A 24,999-nucleotide genomic window follows, 5' to 3' on the forward strand; every position below is an offset into this window, starting at 1 on the left:
GGCGGGGGGGGGGTGGGAATAGGGGAGAAGAACTGTGAGGGGAGAATGGTGGGGCGCTGTAGCTGGAATGTAAAATAAATAGATGAATTTTTTTTTTAAAAAAAGAAGCAGGCTGAAAAAGTTGCTGTCAGATCTGTGGAAACCTTGTGAGGCCATGATTCTCCCTTCAAGATGGGATTCATTCCCAAAACACCTCAGCAGTATAACTTCTGCAAGGGCGATGGAATGACCTTCCCATTTCCCCAAACCACGGGGCCTTAGAGGGACAACATTCACTCTTTCTTCTAGCAGTCAAATTTGCATAGAGTCAATCCTGTAAAGTTACTTGTTAACAGACCACATAAAAATGTCTAAAGAAGACAGGTATTGAGTGGGAAGGTAGTGTGCCTCACCTTTGCTAACAAACAAATCTGGGTGTCCCCAAAACTGGTAATCCTAACGAGATTGGATGAGGAGAGTGGGTAAATCCAGGATTCAGGGATGTTTAGCAACTTTATCTAATGGTTTGGAATGTCAGGTATTTCCCCTTGGATGTTGGCTCTTTCCTGGGTCGGGCAACCTGTTCTGGAGTACTGCTTTGTCAGGTTCTACCTACCCTTTTGTGATTTTGATATGCATGTTATCATTGTCTTCACCTATGGAGTTTCCCAACTATGTCTACAATAGCTAGAAACCTCGTGGAGATCACCTTTTATTCTCCTTTCTTTTTCTTATTTTTCCCTTTCTTCTTCGTCCCCTCACCTAAATACTAAAGAACATGCAAAGGTAGTGTGCTTGAGTTAATTTGTTTACCCTCACATCGTCGCTTGCCATAGACATCCTAACCTGAGTCCCGAGGGAGTACTGAGGCTGGTACTCAAGGCCCCCAATACACCCTCACTAACAAACATCCTTCTGACCTTGTTTAATCTAAGAAAGGACCGTATTTGTCCTTCTCAGACACTCATTCCCAATACTAAAGGCAAACCTGGGGCCTTTCATACTATACGCTAAACATGTAGTTGGGATAAAATGAATGACTCTCAAGGTTAGCTTCCTCTCTATACTATACACTTAAGTTACCCACAATCATCTTTGGAAACCAGTGATTGACACATCTTCCTGGTGTATCATTTCATGCAATTACCTCTAAGGTTAAGGTTTTATTTTTTCACTGTCCCAGGAGCAAACACTCTGAGGTCTTGAGGAAGTTGTTTCAAGTGGCTCTGAACTTCTCATGAGTGAGCTCCACATTCCCTGTAATTATCTGCGGCAAGTGAGATAACACATAGAATTTTTCAGTTACCCAGGAAGATAAAAATCCACCCCGATTTGGTGTTTAGTTTTGTGAGGCTGTATTAACAAGATGGATAAAGGACAGGAGTGATGGTTTAAAAGATCCCTCTCTTCAGGGACACGTTGCTCAAACTTCCCTTGGCAGTCTCGTACATGAACTTGCAGTGTGAGGAGACACTGTTGATTTCTTCCTCCAAACGCCTGCTCTGTTCTCTTGGCTTCATCGTTCCCATGCTGCACTCAGATCTTCCTCTTTAGGCAGCCGTGTCCAGCCAGAGTCCATCTTTCATCATTACCATTATGGCCTTGTTTTCCTTACCAGGGGTTATCAGTTCACTGTGGTGGTTAACCTTGATTGTGAACTTGCTAGGATTGGAATGCACACTACAGGGTGTCGGTGAAGGCGTGTCCACAGGCGATGGGTGTGAGTGGCACCAAGTTGCAGACTTGGGGTTGAGACACAACTTGAAGGAGGGAGAGGGAGAACGTTAGAGAGCATGAGAATTATCTCCTTCTGCTCCCCAGCAGGCGAGCAGAGGTCCCCCCAACTCCACTCTCCCCACCCCCCCCCCACCGCAAAACCTCTGCAACTGTGAGCAAAACCTGCTTCCTGGGTGTGTCCTTGCTGTGAGACATTGTGACTAACATAGCCACTGACCAGGATGCGTTTCCAGCCCATGAGACCAGTATAACAGAGTGCGAAGGGTGTATAACAAGGGTTTCTTTGCTTTTACAGGAAATCAAGAAACAATAATTTCTTCTCCAGACAGCGCCAAGGCCACGCCCTAAAACTCCATGTCATGTTATGACTTAATCCCCTCTGAGCTCAGAGCCACTGTGCTAACTAGAGAAAACTGAAACAGAAACACGCGAAGAAAGGAGATGCTTGGCGGTGCTGTCAGTTATTGATGGACCTAGTGTGTGCCTCTTTGTGCCCTGATTGCTAGTTCTATGAAGAAACACGGGACTCCGCTTTTGATGTGAGTGACTCTATTTTCTATTACACACAACTGAAGACGATGAACCTACTTTAACTCACTACTTCAGTCAGTTGGGGATGCTGTAACAAAATGCCGCAGTCTGAGTGGCTTTTGCAACAGAAATGTCTTATGGCCTGGCTCTGGAGGCTGCGGTGCCAGAGGAAGGAGTTGGCAGGATACCTGCTTTGTTTTTCATTTTGGCCTCTCTTCTTGACTCATGGATGGCTCTTCTCTCACTGTTTCTCCATTGAGCCTTTCCTGTGTGTCCATCTTCTCGGTGTCCCTCTGTTCCTTTGCCCCCCCTTTTAATAGTGTGCTGGTCAAATTGTTTTACAGCCTACCCTGCTGATGTCATTTAAAGGCTCTGTCTAAAGCAGTCACTTTCTAAGGGACAGGGGAGGATGTCTTCACTGTATGAATTTGGGAAAGATACATCCCAAATAATATAACACATGATATGACGCATAAGCTCATAATATTTGCTTATGCACAAACTGGTGAGTTTTAAACTACAGAAAACCCCTTGGAGAGTTAAAGGTTGCTGTTCTAGCTTGTCTCCCTTTTGCAGTGATGGAAACACTGACTGAAAGGGAAGGAAAAGATTTGTTTGACTTATAGGGTCCAGCACTGAGAGAAGCCAGTGCGGAAACACAAGGCAGGAACCTGACGGCAGGAACTGAAGCAGAGACCATGGAGAAATGAAGTTCACTGGCTTGTTTCCTCCAGCTTGTTCATCTGCCTTTCTTACACAGTACAGGACTACCTGTCCAGGAACGGCAGAGCCCACAGTGGGCAGGCCCTCCACATTGAACAGCAATCAAGAAATGCCCCATAGCCAGTCTGATGGAGGCAATTGAAACATGACTAATAAAAACTCAGAGACAGATATTGGGGTTCAACCTGAAGGTCAGAAAAGCAAAACAACCAACCACTGGCTCTTACTTATACCTCAGTCTGAAAAGGTGTCTCAGAGAGTAAGGACCAGTGGCTGACTGTTTTACTTTTCTGATCCGCAGGCAAGCTTTACTTATTACAATGCAGCTGAAATGTCACTACAGGCAATATCTAGGTTTGTGTCAAGTTATCAAATCTTGCTATGACAGTTACAATGTCAGACTTCCTAGAAACGGAGGATCCCATGGACCACTGCTCGCTCCATCGTCTTCCGCCATTTTGATCTCAATTTACAGCCAATGGCTCTTCCTTCACCAAGGAGATCTGAACAGCAATAAGGTTTTTAGCAATTCTAGTGGATCATGGACATGCACATACATTTATGTCATAGTTAAGGGTACTTAAGGCAAATTAAACAATCCCACACAAAGTTGTAGGTTTAGTATTGATAAGATGGAAGGAAGTTTTTAGTAATGTTTCACTTTATTTTGCCCTTAGTTCTGAATTACCTTTTAAAATTATAATATTTTAATATGTAGATCAAGAAACAGAAGGCATGCTTCTGTAATTCTTAATTGATAGAATGACTGAAGAATGAGTTAATGTAGTTGGAAACAAAACTCAAAATAATCTTAAAGGTCTAAAAATCTAGGTAGAATCAAAATGAAAGAAAATTAACTGAAATTAATATTAACCTCCAAATTTGGAAGTATTGGCAGTATTTTCTGGCAGAATAATGCTGTGGAGATTAAATTAAGCCTTTCTGTAAATTACAGACCTCTGTGGAGATGTGCTTTTCTTTCTGAGACAGAAGCCCTTTTTAATTTGTTGTGTGTTAGTGTAAAGTTGGTTGAATAAATGTCTTAGAATAAAATATTTCTGTAATTTTGATTTCCCTTTTATTTAACACCAGGCATATAATGAGAAAATAATTTGGGTCCCTTTGGGTAATCCAACAACCTGGCAAATCCCAGAAGAAAGAGGCCCCTTCCTTCTATACTGTAGTGTGGTACAGCTGCTGTAGGCCATGGACTGCGTCTACCTCGGATGTCCTATTTTGCCCTGTATTGGTGATTTCCCTGAGTACATTTCCCCTTTAAAGTATCAAAAAGAAAGATAGATATATCTCTGTGGGGTCATCTTGTTAGGTTATTTTTATTTCTTCAGTTCTGAATAGATAAGAAATAGATCCTTATTCAGAACTGAAGCCCAGACACTGTAAAAAGAGAGAGGTGGGGGCTAACGCATGCAGAAAATAAAACGCTGCATAATAAGTAAACAACATTGGTATCTAGAAGACTCTTCTGTGGAGTTACAGTCCAGGGCCTGGTATCTTGCTTTTCCAATGTAACAATATTCCCCTCTGTATGTAATGGTAGATTTGTTTATTATAGACAAACCTATCCGCTATGCGCAACTAGAAAAGAGGATAACATATTTTATTGATTTCGTTTGGAGACGACGTAGAGCCAAAGGCAGCAAGGAGGCGAGGGACTAAGATCTCTAAAAAGAGCAAGTGCAGAGTAGTGAGTTCAACTCTCAAACTGCTTCTTCCCTTAAGTCCTTGATTAGATTCATAACTGATTTTCAAAACATTAAAAACTATATGTCAATACTAAGGAGGAAATGGCAATTCAGAACTTGCTGTGGTTTGTATATGCTGGGAACTTGATCCTCAAGGGCACAGTGTTGGTAGGTGTGGCCTAATGAGAGGTGATTAGGTATAAGGGCTACCACCTGGTGAATGAAAAATATCTTCATTGCTGGAAGAGATTAGATATCAAAAGAATGAGATATGTAATACAGAGAATAGCCTTCCTCTTACTTGGTTATGTTTCTTGTCCTGGTTTTCTGCCAGGGGAGAACACGGCACGGAAACCCTCACAGGAAGCCAGCATCTTTGTATTGGGCTTTCCAGTTTCCAGAACGCTAAGCAACGAATCTCATTCTTTGTGAGTTCTCCAGTCTGTAGCATTCGGTTGTAGCAGCACAAGATGGACTACAGTAAAACCTACCAAGGAAAAGATACTGTGCCAAGCATCCTAGGTTTGCGGTTGCCATCCACAAAGGGCTATGCCCTAGAAGTAGGAGTAAAATGAGAAATAGACCAGGTCTAAGAAAAGCAAAGTCCAGATCTGAGCAGTCTCAATCCCTGATCATCTTGGTGATCTGCCTCCACACTGCTTACTGGGTGGGGCCGGGTGTTGGGAGGTAGAAAGGGGAGAGAAAAGTCTTTATGAAAATACTCAGACCCTCAAATTATCTTGATTTTCTTTTGGTTTGTGTTTGGTTTTGTTGTTGCTATTGCTGTTTTGGTTTGGTTTTCAATACAGGATTTTTCTGTGTACCTTGGCCGTCCAGGAACTTTATCTATAGATCAAACTGGCCTTGAACGTACAGAGATTTTCCTGCTTCTGCCTCCCAAATGCTGGGATCAAATGTGTGCACCACCATTGCCTGACTTGATTTTGTTTTTATTTACACCTGAAATCCATTCCTATACAACCTAATATCTAGTTACCTAATATCCAGAGACAAGACCAGATGACTGGAGATGCAGATGTTGGTGGCATATCTAAAGTGTGTCCAAATGTTGAACTTATTACATGTGGGCCTTTAAAAGCCATGGTGTTACCAGTATTCAACAACTCGACCATTAGTCAAGAGACACAGGTGCTCGTCAGCCACAGTGAACTTATGTCCTGATAAATCCATTGTAAAAAAACAAATTGCAATACAAACTTCTGTATACTTAGTCTTAACAAGCATACTAACTTAGCTTATCCCGTCTGGAACATACTCAAAACACAGATATTTACCAACAGCCTGACAGAATCATCTGATCCAACACCTGTTTTATAATAAAGTGCTTGCTATCTCATGTAATTTATTAAATACCTATATTTTCCAATTCTGTCAATATGGTACCTTGCAGGGCATCTTCTTGTTTAGCCTGGTGATTCCACAGCTGGGTGGGATGTATGCCGCTGCCCAGCATCATTAGAAATGTCATGGTGCACATGATTAGCCTGGGAGAGGATTAAAATTCAAAAGTCCAAGTATACTTCCTACTAACTGATATTGCTTTTGCAGCATGAACAGATCGAAAAAATGTTAGCCCCCAACTGTCATGAGTTGTGGGCTCCCTAAATTAAATACACAGGCTTTGCCGGGTGTGTTTCCTCATCTGCACTCAGAGCACAGCCTCTGCTTGGTGTGCTTCATCTGCACTTAGTACACAGGCTTTTGCTCAGTGTGCTCCCCTCGGAGATAGTTAGTGACGTGTGCTAGCAAATTAATCCAAAAGAGTGGCACCGGTATACTGACAATTTAACCCTAAATAATTTAATATGTACTTTAACTGAGATTTCTAGAGAACCTACCATCAACCAAAATGATTTAATGTGGTTCACAGGCACTAAATTACATGGAGAAAGTCATCCACTCGTCTTTGAGCATTTAGTCCGATGATTATGTCATGGAGAAAGTTTCAGCTTACTGCTGACTGTCTCCCATACTACCTTAACACAGCTAGATTTCCTAGGAAGGAAACAAGGGCCTCCAGACTGGCCCACTGGATAGACAGGTGTCAACGCTTTCTCTGTTCTGAGGTTGTTTAGGAAGACATCATGAGCTTCTTTGGCATCTAGTCTGGTCAAAACCTCTTATCAGGAAATGATTGCCTAAGACAAAAGAGGACAAATACAATGAGCTGGAATTCTACCCACAATTCCCTTTGTTCTGAGGTCTGTGACCATCATTAGGCTTCCTCTTGTGACGACTTCTTATTCGGTGAAGAGTTTTCTTGATTTCTGTCATGAACGGACCCTACCAGTATAATTTTCATGTTTCTTTGAAATAAATAGTGAATTAAAGAAACAGTATGTAAGAGTAAGAGATGTGAAAAAGACTGTACGTCGTGGCAGAGGACAGGATGCTGACCTAACCCAGAGAGGTGGGGTTAGCTATGGAGCTGCAGGCTGGGGGCTATGTGCCAGGCTTGGAGAAAACCTCACGCGTCCATCAGTCAGCATTCACTATTGGACAGCAACACCAGGCACAGACGCTTTTCCAGTTGTGGAGACAGGGCACCAAACAAGACAAGTCACTGTCAAAACATTGACAGTGTGGCCTAAGGACACAGACATCATGTAGGCCAAACCTCCTCAGTAATAAGCTGGTATTTCTCCAGGAAGGTGACTGAAGAGCCAATGATTTGAACAAAGAGTGGAGGAGCAAGTCCAGGTATCTTGCTTGAGGCTGGGGCAGAAAGAGACCAGCTTCCCACTCCAAGGGTGCCTGGAAAAATGCAGAGTGACAGCTGGGCGCTCTGCACCATTACTGGGAGCAAAGGCGGAAGTGCGGGTCCCCTCAGCTGCTCCTCTTGACACCTGGGTGAATGGCTGTTGACACAGGCAGATCACCCAGCCGCTCCCTGAAGGGTAAACAGCTGCTTCCTGCCTTCTTAGCTGGCACAGATTGGGGCCCTGACACTGTGTGCCCGCCAGAAAGAGGGGTCCTCCACTTGCTTTCATTCGTTGGTTCAAGCAAGACAGCCTGGGTGCCTCCCAAGGACAAGGATGGAGGTGGGTACTCGAAATCAAGTAAGGAGAAGAAAGTGGCCACCCACCCCTCACCTGGTCTCCCACGCCACTTAGAACCCAGGGCTGTCCAAGTTACAAGCTCCTGAGTCCTCAGCCTGCCCAACTACATATGAGAATATCACAATAAGCTGAAGAGACAAAGAGACGGTCCCAAGATCCGGATCAAGCTGGTTCTATATTCAAGGAAGTCGGGTGTCCTAACTCCCTTGTCAGTTGCCTCTCAGTTTGTCAATCTGGGAAGAATTTGGATGGATGCCCCTTAATTTTCCTTTACCAAACTTTCATGATTGAGCAAAGAACATGAGTTCACTTCTATAAGTACACCAAAATTTAATACAACATAAATCCCTAAGTTACCACGAGGACCCGTTGGACTACTGACCGAGTCTTATGTCCGTCAGCCTTTCTTTCCAGGTGACACCCCCTAATCTTACTGAAATCATTACAGCCTGTAGTTAAGGCAGAGGCACGCTGCACTTGGTCACGTATCTATTTGCACAACATGTTGTGTTTCCCAGTGCTCTCTCCCTCTGTTAAATCCGCAAGTATTCATGAGCACCCAATGGGGCTTAATGGCCGTCGAAGTCAAAGACACCGCCAGATATGATCTCTGCCCTATAGTCTTGTCTAAGAGTGGGTCAGATGATTGCGTGTAAAATCCTCAGCACACGAGATGCTCTTGTTAGTTTAGCTTCTCCAAGAGTCAAGCTAAAGCAGGGACAAACATAACGAGGTTGAGTGGAAGAGATCCAAGTGGGGGACAAGGGGTCTGGAGAAAACTGGTGAAGACAGCAGGTGAAGGAGAGAGGATAGGGCACGGCGGCGGGGGGTGGGGGTGGTATTTATCCTGTTCCATTTTATGCGGCCATACAAAGTGCCTGACACTGGGTAACTTACAAAGAGAAAAGGTCTGGCTAATGATTCTCGTGTCTTGAGAGTCCAAAGAGTCACAGGCTGTACCACAGAAGAGGGCAGAAAGGAAAATGGCCACAGATAAGGGAGCAAGAGACCATGGAGGTGACAGCGATTCTTTCTTGGGAACTTACCTACTCCTAGCTAGATCTGAACCACTCACCCCAAACAACATTAATACACTTCTGAGGCTGGAGCCCCTGTGGCCAGATTGCTTTCCGTGACCCTACCTATTAATGATTCCAACTTGAGGGCCAAGCCTCCAATATATGAACCTCTGGGGGACTAGTCACATCTAGACCTTTGTTTGTGGTGTCAGACCACAGGGTAGCTCTGAGGAAGTTCTAGAAAGATCACATTTGAAGAGCTGGTTTCCCTTCTGTGCTCGGTGATGGGCTGTCAGCAAGGCTGGACCTTGAGATGAGGCACAAATGATGAAGGGGCTGATAGTGAATGAAGGCGTGGGAGTTAGGCCAGTGGGAGCCTGACCAGAACTGACCTCAGCCTGGAGGAAGAGTGACGTAAAACCAAGTCCAGAATGTGCTAGTGAGACTTCAACAACCAGCTCCTCGGACAGAGAAAGCCCGCGTTTGTAGGGCGTGCTGATTTTCATAATAAAACTGAAAGACTCCCGCACTGGTGAGGCTCAGATTTCAGCCTGCTGTGCCGAAGCAGGGTGTTGGAGATACACGTGTAACCGCACCTTGTGAGGTGGCAAGGCTGGCACCAGCTCACCACGGCTGTGTGTGGGGTTGGAATGACTGAATTAGTGGAGTTGGGACCTTCTGGACCGGTGCCTGGCACACAGCAGGTGCTCGGCAAATGGCTGTTTACCCAGGAACCATGTGCACTGAAGGCCACCGACGGGAAATCTGTGAGCAGCCGGGGAGGGCTGGGAGGAAGACAGGGTGTTGACCCTGGGACCATAAGTCAGGGAGAGGTTGTGATTCTGTTGAGCTTCTAGATCCTTTTAGACTTCCAGAGCCCAAGTGGGACAAATGGGGAGCTGGGGTTGCGGCGGTCTCTCTAACCCCTCTTATTACCCTATAACTGACAATAACAGTTTCCAATCCTTGTTTTAGAAATGCAATTATCCTTACAAACAAAATACTACGAACAAAACTGATGAAGGGTAATGCCCTTCCTGCTGGGGGCCCTGTTCAGTCTTCCTTGAAAGCCCCTCTAGCAAAGCATGGACTCCATGACTCCCGGCACACTGCCTTCCTGGGCCCACACCCTGTGAAGTTTCTACTCCCTTAGCTTTTGGTCCTGGTCCGAGGCCGGGTGCATCAGAAATGAAGAGCTGGTGACTTCCCTGCCTCCAGCTACCGTGCTGGAGAGGCCACACAGGGAGGCCACAAAGGAAGACGAAGATGCTGAGACCACTCGGAGCCAGAGAGAAGGACAGAGTCCTAGGTAACCAGTGTCCCAGATGGACCCAGGCCTAAATCATGCAGAAAGATTAAAAAATTCATGAGTAAATAAGACAGTTGTTGTTTTAGGGCTTCAGATTATGTCAGTTGGAACTTAGATTACAGCAGAAAAATAAAATTATCTGAAAAGAGTGTTGGAGAGATGGCTTGCTGTTAATGTCACGGGCTGCTCTTCCGAGAAGCTGCATGTGGTTCTCATCACCCATGTGGTGGCTTTCAACCGTTTGTAACTCCAGTTCCAGGGAATTCAACGCCCTCTTCTGACCTCCTCAGGCAGCAGGTGCGTATGTGGTACATAGGCACAGATTCAAACAGAACATCTCTACACATAAAAACAGCAACAGCAGCAATGATATTAATAATAAAGGGAAGTAGAGCATAGGGACACATAATGGAAACCTAGCAGGGGGGAGAATGAAGGAGGAGGATCCCTAAAGTGAAAAGGGGGGGAAGAGGAGGAAAGAAAGCCGATGCAGAGCGTCAATCAATGACTTAGTACTGGGTCCCAGTCCCACCGGGGACCTCTGAAGAATCGTGGAGAGCATTCTTTGGAGTTTTCCCACCCAAAGAGAGAAGAATCTGAGCTATCTATCTGCCTCTGGGCTCATCAGTTCTGTAGGATTTTTAGTGAGCCTTACTTCAAGGCTGCAATACCGAAAAGGTGGGGGCACAAGAAGTTGGAGTTCTGAGAGCTACAGGCAGGGCACTAGTGTTTGCTCAGCTATAAAGCAAAGCCTTTGGGCAAAGCTCACGTACTAATAGGGTGAGGAAAAAGAGGGAACCAGAGAGGACTGCACCACACTTGATAGGATGACTACTTACTCTTTTTTCCCTCCCTTTGGTTTTTCGAGACAGGGTTTCTCTGTGCAACCGTCCTGGCTGTCCTGGAACTCTCTTTGTAGACCAGGCTGGGCTCCAACTCACTGAGATCCACCTGCCTCTGCCTCCTAAGTGCTGGGATTGAAGGTGTATTTACTCTTAATGGGTGTTTTCTTGGCGAGCATGGCAAGTTACCTGCTCACCCCACCATGCCTATGAGAGGAGGAAGAAGAATTTCTTAGCTCTTGGTTACACCCATAACAGTAAGTCTGGGCTGGTGTGTGAGTGAGAGGCCTGTGATATCAGACTAGAGAGGAGGTACCTAGTAACTCTGGGAGTCTGGGAGCTGCTACCCCAGCAAGTCCTTCCATCTCTCCTACCACCTGCAGAAGCTAAGATCTTCAGGACACCCAGGACGAAGATGCATATTTGCATCCAGGACCAGGATAGATCTTCTAGTGGGACACATATCAAACCTGGTCCAGAAAGCAATGAGGCTAAGACAAAGTCAGGTGGAGTGTCCTGATGATTCATGTCATGAAGTACAATGGATCACATCACAGGGCTTCACCAATGAGAAGGTTCATAAAACGCTTTTACAGGTTGACTCTCAAGGCTGGAGACATTAACTCAGTATTGCTTCCTGATGATTATAAAGCAAAAGATATTAAAGAATGTTAATGAACACACACAAAAGCAAAAGGAGACTGCTAAGACCAAGTCTAGTTTTCCCAGAATATCATGTTGTACCAAATGTTCATTCTTGATAAAATTTTTGCAGTTACAAAGTTTGACCAAAGCAATACATCTTTCTGACCACATCGCTGATAATGTTCCTTTTCAACAATAGACCAGAACACAGGAGCCCAGCAACACAGCTAAAAGGGGGTGTGTGGTTCTTTGCAACCAACAAACAGTGCTCACATCTCTAGAGCTCTTGCTTCTGCTCAGGTGTTGTCCAGTGTATTTTCTTTGATCACGTGAAAGAAGAGAGAACTGCCACCTTCACCAGAATCTCAGATGGTCTAGGTGAATATGGAGCGGTTGTGTTGTATGGCAGAGTTGGGGCTCGGCTTACATGGACGGGCTGTGACATTAAGTAACATCAGGTTGCCTCAATATTTAAAAATAATAGAATCTGTATTCAACAATACAGATAAGAGTCAACTATGTCCATCCTGAGTTTGGGAGCTGGATTGATAGCCCAGGAGTCAGAAGACGTGAGGGATTTAATTAACCCAAGACTCCGCAAGATCTACCAGCAGAACACTTCTTTTTAAAAGCCATTCCAGGCGGCAGCAATAGGTCTTCTTTTCAGCAGAAAGGCAGTGACGATCTTCACAGATTCTGTGCAGGCACACTGCGGCTGGAGCGGTGTGTGTTCAGTTCTGGGTGAAAGAGTAAGCAATTAGATGCAGGCAGGATTTCAAACACATGTCACGCATGGAACGGTTATCAGCACCGGGGATAAATGAGAACGAAATGATAACATTTTACAGGAATAATAGTGGCCTCCATCTATCTGACGAGCACTCAGGTGCAAAAGGGAGTCAACATATCCTCCTCACTCTGCCTTTTAGTCAGCTGTGGCCGCGTTAATGCTGTGCAGGCCACGGCAGTGTCTGTTTATCTTGTGTGAATCTACAGGTGAGCAGATTTCTGTGGCCTGATGAAGGGAGCTGATCTCAGGCTCAAGCAGTAATCTGTGTTTTAGGTGTGCTCTGTGTATTTCTCCCTCCTCCTCCTCCTCCTCCTCCTTCTCCTCCTCCTCTTCTTCCTCTTCTTTCTTCTTCTTCATTTCTTTTTTTTTGGGGGGGGGGGGAATAGATCTGCCCCTGGGAATAGTCTTCTCACGGTAGTGTAAGAAGCATGAGAGGCATGCATTTTAAAACCCTCTGCAGGCTTCATCTTGACCAAGATTAAGCCATTCAAAATCAAAAGGCAAGGGAGCTATACAGTGTCCACTCTGAGAGTCCCCCCCCCCCAGAAGAAAACATACATTCCAACCACAGTAGACTGGAACCAATGATCCTATTTTCCCTCTTGAAACTTGTAAGACAAAACTAGAGCCCATGGTCTGAAGTTACAGGAAGGCAGGTTTGGGTATAGGACAGCGGGCGGGCAACTAAATGGTTGTTAGAAAGGCCCAAGGAGGGAGAACCATGGACCAGAAGTTGAGCAGAACAGAGTCCATCAGCTCATTCTTAATAGCAGCAGGGATTCCTAAAAAGTTCAGGGTACACTCCTGAACAAGGAGGCAGGGTTCATGGTAGCTGAATCAAGGAGGCATGTCAAGTTACTCACTGTAGATGCAGCCTCTGTATAGGAACAGCAGGGTAGAAAGCTGTCATAATGGTGCTTTCTGCATGCACGTGGACCACAGGAAGCTTTAGCCTCCCTCTGAGCCTGACCTAGGGAAGGTTTTGCCACTCCCGTGGATTGGAGGCGTTGGGTTCTCAACATGGCCATGCTCATGTTAACAACCCACATTCACTCCGGACTTCACTCGTTCCCTGTGCTTTGTCTTTGCTAACCTGTGACTGTAACAGCCATTTACTGAGCTGTCCCTAATGGAGCAAACTTGCTGAGGTCAGGCTTATGTCCAGACTCACAGAGCTTTCACAGGTCTTCAGAGACTCCCCAGCACGGGCACAGTCACTGGCCCAATGCCACTGTAAAGTGCACAGGTCCGAGTTCCCCTCACCTTGTTTCTGAAGTTGTGCTTCTCTCCAGGACCTCCAGGAGAGTTTGGTCTTCGCTGAAGCTGAGGACTCAGAGGTATAGGAGTCCTAGCAACACATGCTGAGTATTTAGGTTCCCAGGGCAACATGTCTCAGGAAAGGAGCTCTGAGTTAAGCACGGCTATTGTCTAGGCTTTTATTGCCTGCCATAAGGCAGGATGGGGTGTGAACATATTAGATAAAAGAGAGGCCAAACCCCAATCCTAGCACCTAGTACCCGTGGGCTTTGGTTTGTTCATATGAAAATGTGAACCTTTCGCTAGGATGATGACCAAGGCTAATAACGATGCATACCAGACCCTATTCTAGATGTCTGAGTTCAACATCACTTCTAGAATAAGTCAATTGCCCTCTCTCCAGTCACCTGATGCTCTCAATGGCTCCCAAACGCATTCCTTGAGTATTGCCTGTGTCATTCTGTTTCTCATATTCTTCTTCCATCTCTAGGTAAATTGGCAAATCTTTCTTTCTAATAAATGACCATATACTGAAAAAAAGCCCTGTGGATGTACCCTCTCTTGATAATCATGCTCCATTCAGGAAGCAGAGGAGTGGGAGGAGAGACAAAGAAAGGTGATGACCTCAAATGGCCTTTTAGCCTCTCTGTTTTCACTTCAGAATGGTGTGTCACTGGGGAGTCTCCTCTCCTTCCCTGAATACCAGCCTCCTTTCACTTCCCCATTAAAGTGACCATGGACTTTGCGCCCTGCCACTGTGGCTGCCTTGCTTTGGCCTCACCAATGGCGTGGTGTCCTTATCATCGGGATTCCAAAATGACACCATGAAGTTTTGTACCCAACCCGTCTTATTCATCACAGATACCACAAAAGTCTATAGTCTCTTGGATCCGCCCTCCCCCAGGTCTCCTTTCATGAAGGACCAGTTTCTGTTTCTACTCTGCCTCCTAAGAACTAGGATCGTGCCGTCCCCCATGTGAGTTCTCCAGGATGACCTCCCGGGACTGGGAAGGCTCTTCTGCATGTATTTCTAAACACCTGCTGGGCACACACACACACACACACACACACACACACACACACACACTTGTCCTGCATCAGGACAGCCCATAGCACATCCCAGTCTTTCTTTGGGGACTGCAAGTCTTGCCTGCCATCATAAAGTAAACATTCTTACTTCTGGGCAGATAGACTCATATCAAGTGTGGCTTGGCTTGAACGCAGAGTGCATGTGCTCTGGATGTTTAGAAAGAATAGTATCATAAAAATTCCGAAACGATTTTTCTTCTGAAATATGAGCATAGCAAAAAAAATCTGAGATAAGACTACAATCAGTGTGTTATTGCTTAACTGTGAGCAGGTGCATGCAGAAATAACTAGTATTGCTGATCGAACCCACAGTGCTGATCAGTATCCTCAACATGTCCTACGCAGGAGGCCAGTTGTTTGACAAGTCTCAAAGCAATATATGGCCATTTCAGATTTTCAAAGAAAGTTAAGACTGAGGAAAGCTAAGCTATGTATGAACATCATCAGAGTATGTCAGGGGGATCTGAACCCAAGCCCTGGCTGCCTTCCAGCTTTTCTTGCATCTTGTTCTACGTACTGCTGCTCGGTGATGCTTCCGTATTGACCTTCTGGTTAATATTTACTCCCTTTGCCCTGGTACATCATGTCAAGGGTGTGGCATGAGCCTTCCACTTCCTGAATGGTCGCTGCTCAGTTTAAACCAGGTTCCAAAGGGACATTGAAAGTGGCAGCCCTGAGCTTGTGAAGAACAGAGAAGTGTCTGCAGAGCACAGCCCAGTAGTAGGCGGGGGCTGGTCTCTCCTTTTCTGTAGCAGGGGCCTCTTGCATAGCAAAATGGCCCAAGCACCTTCCAACCTTCAGATAATCCCAGACATGTTGAAAACTGTCTAGAAGGCAAGGAAACTTTGTGGGGAGATAAAAGAGATTCAAGAACTCTGGTAGGATGGGATTATTGGAACAGTGGGAGCTGGAGCAGGGGGAATTACAAGGTTCCCCTCCCCCCTTTCAGTATGGTGGAGAGAATGTAAGCGTTGAGCCCCAAGCCTGTGGAGTGACCTCATCAGAATTTTGGCCATGCTTGGTTGGCACCTCAGCCTCCTCCCTGGTGAAATGAAGAGAATGATGCCCAAGGGGTAGATCTTATGGAATTGCAAATAATTTGTATATAAAGTACTCTGTAGACACTTGGAACATTGTAGGTATTCCCCAGACCAAAGCAGCTGTTATTCATGGAGAGAGCTCAGGTCTCACTGGCATAGCAGGGGTCTGGGCATTATGGTCAGCCTTCTTCTAAGCCATGGAGCGAAAGTAGTGTCTCGTTGGTTTTACTACCAAGTCCAGGCTCCAAGCTTGCACAGTGGAAGTCACAGTAGAAGTCCTCATTCTACTCTCCTGTCTTCTCGTGTGTTCAATTGAGAATCACTGAGAAGCCTGTGGAGCATTCGGAAGAGTTAAAACACCATAGGGTTGTTCTCTGTTTACTTCGTAGAAAGAAGACTGAAGGAAAGGAGAAATAGAGAAGAGGTGAATCCGAGACAGATGTTTCCAGATTTGCAAAGTGAGCAAGATTAGTGTTTGGTGCTCTTTGATATCCTATATTTCCACCTTACAAAAGCAGGAGTATGTTCAAATAACCTCATATCAGACCTTAAGAGAGATTGCAGGAGGGAGAGAGAGAGACAGACAGAGAGAGAGAAAGAGAAAGAGAGGGGGAGGGAGTGAGGGAGTGAGGGAGGGAGGGAGAGAGAGAGAGAGAGAGAGAGAGAGAGAGAGAGATCCCTCCCATTTCCATTTAATTAAACTCCAGAGTAAACTGCCTTCTTCTGTCAATGACCTTACGGCCTCCATTTTCTCATCCAATGGGCTGTGGATTTAGCTAGAGCTGCCCTGACGTCCAGGCTGGGAGAAGAGCATTCGCAGAGGTGGTTGGGAGACAGGAGCAGTGTTCACTTGTAGGTGAAGCAACTCTCCAGTAGAGAAGGAGCCCCTGGCCAAAAGGGGTAAATATGAACTGGAAGAGACGTCCACTGGTTATCTCTGGTTCAGAGAACCCAGGGAGATCCCTCGGTGGGGTCATCTTGCAGATTCCAAGCCCAGGACACATCACCTCTGCCATCTTCTAAGGTCTGATCTTTCATAAACGTGCCTGTCCTTTCCACACAGTAAAAACACAGGCATGTAAATTCTTTAGCTGTCTGCATTTTAGAAGCACATCTGTGGGGGATTGCCTTGATCGTTACTTGAGATAGGTGGTTCCAGCCCATCATGGGTAGCACCATTCCCTGGGCAAGGTGGTCCTGGGTTATTTGGGAAAGGCTAGCTAAGCATAGGTCTGCAAGTGCATCCGTAGGCAGCATTTCTTCATGGTTTCAGCTTCAAGCTCCTGCTGGAGTGTCTGAATTCCCCCAATAATGAACTGAGACCCGGAAGTGTAAGTCAAACAAATCTGTTCTTCCCTGAAGTTGTTTTTGGGCAGAGTGCTTCATTATAGTGCCAGAAAGGAAGCAGGAGGAAACCTTAAAGCAAGCTGAGTGGAGGACAAACCAAACACGGGCAGTGAGTTTCTAACGCAAGTCCTGTCCTAGCAGGAGCCGCTGGAACCCAGTACCAGTAGGTAATGGCCACGAAAGAGAAGGGGTTCAAGGTGTCCACATCTGATTTTCAAAGATTTCCGTTGCTTTCACGATCTTCAAATACAAAATCAGCTGTTAAAAAAAACAAAAACAAAAAAAACACATGCTAAGTAATTATAAACACTATGTAGGATAAATGTTTGCATCATGTGGTACAGGTGCCCTTGGTTGGGGACCTGAAAGCCAGCTAGTCGTGAAGGTTGCATGGCTGGTCCCCAACCAAGAGCTGGAGCCACCTTTGCCAAGTGCAGCCTTGGTTCTTCTCTGCTGGCCACAGTCAGGTGTCCGAGGCAGTCTTTGGTTATTACTCTGTGCTTCCTTCTTGCAAAGGAAACAAAGGAAGTGATTGACATGAGTTGGGGGAAAGGAAGGTAGTGAAGGAAAGAGGAGATGGGCTCCTCTCTGGACCACCTGCTGTGTTCCCAGAGTGCCTTTCAGAGGAGCAAAGGTGGCCTCCTCTTTTCTGCCCGCTCCAGCACACCCTTGGATTTGCTATTGCTCCGTGTGACTACTGATCTTCAGAATCCGACAAGCAGGCAAAGTAGAACATCATGTCAGTCTTGGACTTGAAGGGACGGTTTCAAGAAAGACCTGGAGGAATGGCCTCTAAAAGGCTAGTGGAGTTGGCTTCATTCCCATCTCCCTGCTATTGTGCCAGGTGAGGGGGAAGTTGATTGCAAAGTACTTTGGATTTTATCCAGGTTACACAGCCACCAACCACCGCAGCTGATTGCACTAGGCTTGTGATTGGGGGCTGGAGGCATGGTTCTTGATATCCCAAATGATCCTCAACTCTTGACTGGCCCTTGCTCCACCTGCCTTCTCTGGGGCGAGTTAAGAATATACTTTTATCACTTGCTTTCTTCCACTATCTATCCCCTGCTTCAGAGGCCAGGTTAGAAAGGGTAGCATCCTGTAGTGAGCCTCAGTGACTGGTGTCAGGAAGGGTCAGAGATTGGACAGAGCCACTTACGAGCTGCGTGGTTTATCGTCTCTGAGTCTTGATGTCTTTAGCATCAACCTCAATCTAAGTAACTGAATTTAAGTTAAGTGCCCGACCCAGGACAAAACACACAGGAAATATTCAACAAAGGGTGGTTCTAAAAAGGGAGGACGTCTCTAGCGTTCCACACTCAGGTTCTAAACAGAGATCTGTGTGAGATAGTCAAGGTTCTGCTGCCAAGCTGCCTGGATTAAAAAAAAAAAAACAACAACAAATCCTTGTTCTTCACTCTAGCAGGTTAAGATGCAAGGTGGAGTTTGTGGCAGGGCCTTTCTCATGGGCTGGTTGAGCCAACTGAGTCATAACTTACCATGTGCTTAGCCCCACACTGGGCCATGTGCCAGCTCATCCGTGTGATAAAGAAGTGGTCATTATCAGGTGGTAATTACAAACACAGGCTGATATGTTAGCTCCCCCTTGTCCTTGGGTCCCCTCTAGTATGGAAAAGAAGACTTGATGTCCATCTCATTTTGCATGACCAGGCTGGGTCCGCCTGTATCGTCCCAGGCCTCACCTCAACAGCTAACTGGTGACTCCAGGAGGTGACTGACATTGGCGATCGGATTGACCCAGCTCTCTTGCTGGTGTCTCTGCCCTTCGCCTCTCCGACAGTTTTAGCCTGCTCCGTGTTCACCAGAGTGGAATCAGGCAGGTTAATGTTCCTGCAGGAGCCACTCTACCAACAGCTGGTGGGAGCTGCTCTGTAAACAGCCTGCTGCCGCCCTTCACCCTAGTGAGGGGGGTCTGAGCTGGGTGTTCTTCACTGTTCTCAGTGGTCCCTGACAGGCTGGAGCCCAGATACCCAAGGCTTGAGAACATACCACTGGCCTGCTCGCCTTGTCTTAGTTCTTATTCTTCACCTAGGGGCTACTGGTATCATGGTTTTCAGGGCTCTCAAATCCTTAAGTTCTGCTTGCCGAGAGACTTATTGGGATGGTGGGTGAGTTATGGTCCCAGCCGCTGTGAGCAAATACCCAGCGAAAGCACCAGAAGACAAGGAGACTCCCGTTGAAGGGGACGCAGTGCACAATGGAGACACAGCAGCAGGTGACCCCATGGTGACTTGGGCATAGGTCAACTACATGTTACATACATGGTCCCTAACAGGAAGTAGGAAACTTGGCTGAAATATGCCTGGCTAGAAATCTTCAAGCCCTGTCCCCACAGCCCTCTCTGCTAACTAGGTTTCATGTCCAGAAGGTTCCACATTGTCCCCAAATGGTACCAGCACCACTAGTGGGGACTGAGTGTTCAAACGCATGAACACTCATGGACACACTCTGAAGGGCCAAGCTGATCTCCCGCACACACACACCAAATACAATGATGTCTGGTAAGTCTACAGGAACATATAATCTTCTGTCAGCACCAGGGGAAAGGACCATGGCCCTGTTTTCCCTATGTTCCATGAAACTGTTCCATGAGTTCTTGTTTGGAAGCCAGCTTCCTTGGTGATGCCCCCAGGGGCCAGGAGCCATGGGTGGACTGATGCAAGAATCTGAAGTTGTGTCTCTAGGCTGTGACCACATCCCAGCTGTGGGCTTCTTAATTTAAGCACAATATCTGTGAGCAAAAGGAAACATACTCCTTCCAGGCCAACTGGGGCTCTCTTTCTGTTTCCTTTTATAACAGGGGTGATTGTAAAGACACTTAACTCAAGGCCCTTTATCTGTGCTAATAATAATTAGGACAGTAGGTCCAACTGAGAGGAGCTCATCTCACAATAATGAGAGAGATGAAAACATACTCCAAACAAATAAGGAGAGCAGTAGGCAAAAAAAAAAAAAAAAAAAAAAAATCAACCTCAGGAGGGCTGCTTCTGAACTGGGTAATTGGTATGTGGTGGGTCAAGTTCTAGTCTCATCTTCTAGAAAAAGTGAAAATGGGAGACGAGAAGAAAATGGAGACAGGGTACTAGATGCCAGCTATGGCACTCAAGTACTCATTGGAAAAAAATTAATATGCCAACGACCAACCTTCCTACTCCAAAATGTTGACCGGCTCATAAAAAGCCTTCTCCTTGTGACGTCATGTTGGCATGACGTAGACATGCGACAGTAACCACCATGTGTGTATGCAGGGCTTGTGGCAGCATGCTGGCATGATTTGGAAACGTGACAGTAGCCATCACGTGTGTATGTAGGTCTGGGGGAAAGTGGAAGGAGGAAAAAAAGAAGGGGCTTCTCTCCCAGGAAATTGGACCTCTGCAAAACTTCCGAATCTGGACAGGTCAATGCGCAGTAAGAACACATAGCCAACCTCCCTCTTTCAGCCCCTCCAAAATACATATGGTGGTTTCCAGCCGCTCACAGCTGTTCCTGCTCCCAAAACAAACACAGAAACAAATATTTACAGAGCTCTGAAAAGTCAACAGAAGTCACCTGGGCACAAGGTTTCCTTGCCTGGGCCTGAGATCTCTGGCCTGGGATTATTAAACAGAATGTCACACCTAGTTTCCACTGCAGGACAGGAAACCCTTGCACACAAAGGGGATTAGTTCCCAGAGTGTATTCGTGAAAATAAAGACCACATTTTTCCAAGGCAGTGTTTGCAGTCCCGAGGAAGAATGGACCAGAGACAAAGATGATGCTGGTAACATTTCCTCCTCTGCCCACGTGTGCAGAATAGCCTCTCTCAAGAGAGCTCGTGACCCCACCATGAATTGACCCGCCGTGGTTACCAGCGGCACAGTGCCCACCTTGAATAATCTCTCATTCAGTCACTTGCGGGAAAGGCTCCCGCTTGCTTTTCCTGAATGTTCCAGATGTGGCCGGGTCTCCACATTAGGAAACAGGGCGGCAATTGCTGTCCACAGTCTCATTTCACTGTGGTGCTTTCATCCACAGGGCTAGAAAACCTGACAGTAATAGACTGACCGTGAGTGACGTTATGGAAGGAAGGTGGTCGGGAGAAGGAAGGAAAAAGAAAAGGAGGAAGGGAGGAAGGGAGGGAAGAAAGAAGGGAGAGGGGGAAGGAGGAAGGGGGAGGGAAGGAAGGTGGTTAGGAGAAGGAAGGAAAAGGAAATGGAGGGAGGGAGGGAAGGAAGGAGACTGGTAGGGAGGGAAGGGTATGGTGTAAGAGGAGAAAGAAGGAGAAAGGAAGGGAACGGGGAGGGAAAGAAACAGCCAGGTACAGAAAGGAAGAAGAAGAAAAACAAAGACAGTCCTGCTGTTCTCAGACACTGGCTGGTTCACACGGAGGGGCCAGATAGCTTCTCAGTGAAAAGCTGAGATTAAGCCCACAACACAATTTCCATTATGTTAATGTTGCTTTAAAATATATTGCACAGAGTGCTGCAACAATCAAATTATCAATTATAATGTCTACTCAGAGTAGAAAAGTGTTACAAACAGAGGTCTGATTACTGCTTCAGTACATCCAATCTGCATACTCATTGTTCAGTACAGGGAAAACAAATTATCTTGTGTTGGCCCCAGTTCAAATTTAATTAAATGAGTGCAAAGCAATTATAATAAAGTACAATAGTGTAGTAATGAAAGGAAAATAACTCATTAACCTATTAATCTTTATTTATGTTCCTCTCAAATAACTATGTAATTTCTTTATCACCACATCCCATAAGAAAAACGTAGGGTCTCAGTGCTCGTGGCCTGCTTTAAAGATTCTATTCGGTTAAGATTTTTTTGTGGCTGTCGTTTATATCAACTTCCCTTACCTTCCGGGCCCACCCTTCCTTTCTCTCCCATCATGCTCTGGCCACATGTCCACTCACATTGTCGGGATTTAGGCTCCTCTCTTCCATGCCTCTGACACTTTTCAGTTGTACAAGGTAGATCTCTCTGGAAGTTGAGCTGTGGCTAGCACAGCAACACAAGAGAGGTACCCTCTGCCACCTACTGCGTAAGGCCAAGAGAGCAAGAGAGGAGGGGCCCTTCTTGCATAGACAGAGCCCACACCTATGGCCTGAAGGGTTTACCAGCGAACGGTAAGTTTGCCCTCACCTCTCACTAAACCACTTTGTGAGGGGATCTGACTGACAGATGAGAAAGCAGTGTCTTGGAGTGAAGAAGTGTTTTGCCCAAGCCTCATATGACAAATAGTGGTTCCCGGGCTCTGAGTCCTAGCTATAGCCTCTACCTACCCTCTCATAGATTTCATTTAGACTCTAAGTCATATCTATAACCTCTATCTACGCTCTCATAGACTTCCTTTAGAAGTTCTCTAATCAAAGTGCCATCTGAGAAATGACAGCTCTGAGGTCAACCGGAAGCAGCTCAGAATCTCGCCCCTGTGGTGTTAAGTTTTGAACAGCACCGTCCTGCAGTGTGCAGCCACACAACTTCTCCTGGAGGGCAGTGACTCAGGGAAGTCCTCAGGGACACGATCTTTGGAGTACTATACTGCCTGGCTAAAGATTTTCTTGGCGACATGTAACAACACCTAGGTACAACCTCTGGAAGTTAGGCATGACTCCAACTTCCCTTGAATATCATATGAGGATAAGGTTAGAAGTGAAAATATTAGGCAATCCTAAAAATAGAGTATTTTCTCTTTTCAGTCTAATACCTGGCTCTAAAGCCTTCAACCTCCCCTTCCAGGAGAACAGGGAATCACCAAAAAGAGAAGATACCTTGATAGACTGACAAGGTTTTTAAAGATGTCCCCTGTGTTATCTGATTTAGTCTCCAAACTACTCCTTTTTAGGTGAGGTTTAAGTGTTGTGGCTGAACACGCCTATCCAGCTGATAACAAAAATATGCTTGGTTTCAGTGCCAGCGCGTTCTCAGTGTTGAAAGGAGAAGGGTGGAGAGGGGGAGGAATGGAAGGTAAAAAAGAGAGAGACAGAGAGAGAGGAGAAGGAGAGATCAAGGTTAAAAAATAAAAAGTGGTGTGGAAGTCACTGGGGCTGTTCATCAAAAAAAAAATCTGTATTTTATACTCTTTTAGGCACCCTGAGGATTGTACGTCTTCCCTCCGTGGCACTAGGTGAGAGTACGTGAATAACTTCGACCAATGAAAGGCCAGCAGGTTTCATCTTTCGATCAAATACTTAACTGCTTGTAGACTGTCTCTCCCCTCTCTGCTTCAGGAGTCAACAGCACTCAACATGTTGGCTGTGGCATCAGCCTGTGTTTCAAAGTGAATGAGTATCCTGCCCAACGGTCCCGTGTTCACCTACGACAGCCATGATGTGAAGGAGGAAAAACTAAACTTTGGGTTTTTTTTCAAGTCACTCAGGCTAGTGGTGGTTTGTCACCGCAGCACAACTGAGCCTACGCTGACTTTACAAACGCTACTCTTCACCAGGGACAGCATTCCTATAGGCAAACAACGGGGCGAGTAGTATTGATTTTGTATTGACTACTTACTAGTTATCTAATAAAGACCTAGAATAAAGTTCCCTCCCAACCTGAAGTCACAGAACTCCTACGTGGCAGGGCTAGGTTTGGAGTAAAAGTCTCCTCAGGACTAACTCTTTCTCAGTACAGAACTCCTTCCCCAAGAAAGGTCTGGAGTCCGTTCCCCTCTCTGCAGTCAAAGGATGCCCCAAGTTCCTGGGTCTAGCTTTGTATTTAGGTTTCTTTCCCCTCACCTCTCTGGAGGAACACAAATTATCTAGCACATACACACACACACACACAAACACACACATAGGGAGAGATACACACACAAAGCCAGACCGATACACACACAGAGAGAGATACAGACACAGAGAGATACACACACACATATACACACACACACATACACAGAGAGAGATACACACAGAGAGACAGACGCACAGAGAGATAGAGAGACAGACACACACACACAGAGAAAGGTAGACACACACAAACACATACAGAGACATACAGAGGGAGATAGACACACACAGAGAAGCAGACACACACGAACACATATAGACACACACATACACACAGAGAGATATATACACAGAAAGAGTGGTAATTTGTACACAGGAGGCTCGTTCTCCAATGACATCCACTTAACCAGCCCAGTAAATTTACGGAAGCTCTCCCGGCCTCCTCTAAAGCACCTCTGCCACCTCGCACCCAGGCTGAACACTCCTGGCAAGTGGGTGCCTTTGCAGCGCAGTGTGTCATCAGCCGGGCTCTTGAATTCTTCGGGTGATAATGTGACTAAGAGTTCGTTAGGATTTATTCCCAATCTGTTGGCTTCCATTGCACTCATCAGTATAATAACAGACATTAACAGGAGTGGGGAAGGAAGCAGAGCTGTTTCTGTGGAAATGAGAGTGCACTGGGAAGAGTCTATAAAGGAAACGCTAAAAACAATGCTGCGAGAAACTGCCAAACAGAGGGGACTTGTGACAACTTAGAAGCAAACTGCCTGAGAACATTACTTCAGTCTCTTGAGGTTGCGCATCTTTTTCTAAAGAAGCTCAGCCTTCTAGGTAGGGAGTCATGAGTGCAATTTATATGAGGAAGAGAAGCTACAGGTCTCCCCAGCGTAAAAAAGTCAGAAGCCTTCATCAAGTAATGCATTCTTGGTTAGCAAAATAAAAGGTGCTAATCTTTTTCTCTCTGTGTTTCTGCCTCTGTCTCTGTCTCTGTCTCTGTATCTCTCTCTCTCTCTCTCTCTCTCTCTCTCTCTCTCTCTCTCTCTTTCTCTCTCTGAGGGGGCAGATGTACATGTGAGTGAGCTAGCCTATTCACAGACTGTGGAGGCTGGACCTTGACATCAGGTGTCTTCCTCTGTGATTCTTCCTTTCTTGATTGGGGGTGGGGGACGGGGCA

The 24,999-nt window shown here is 45.9% G+C and overlaps 1 long non-coding RNA gene across 1 annotated transcript; it reads right to left on the reverse strand.

Moving 5' to 3' along the window:
- Positions 1–11,656: 11,656 nt before the first annotated feature.
- On the reverse strand, positions 11,657–13,745 carry LOC146890278 (uncharacterized). Its single transcript, XR_014998975.1, has 2 exons — positions 13,622–13,745; positions 11,657–12,305 (listed from the first exon to the last, which is right to left on the reverse strand). It is a non-coding gene; the product is annotated as an uncharacterized LOC146890278 (long non-coding RNA).
- Positions 13,746–24,999: the final 11,254 nt, after the last annotated feature.

The sequence above is a fragment of the Myodes glareolus genome, chromosome 22, assembly GCF_982192425.1.
Source record: "Myodes glareolus chromosome 22, mMyoGla1.1, whole genome shotgun sequence".
Lineage (NCBI taxonomy): Eukaryota > Metazoa > Chordata > Mammalia > Rodentia > Cricetidae > Myodes > Myodes glareolus.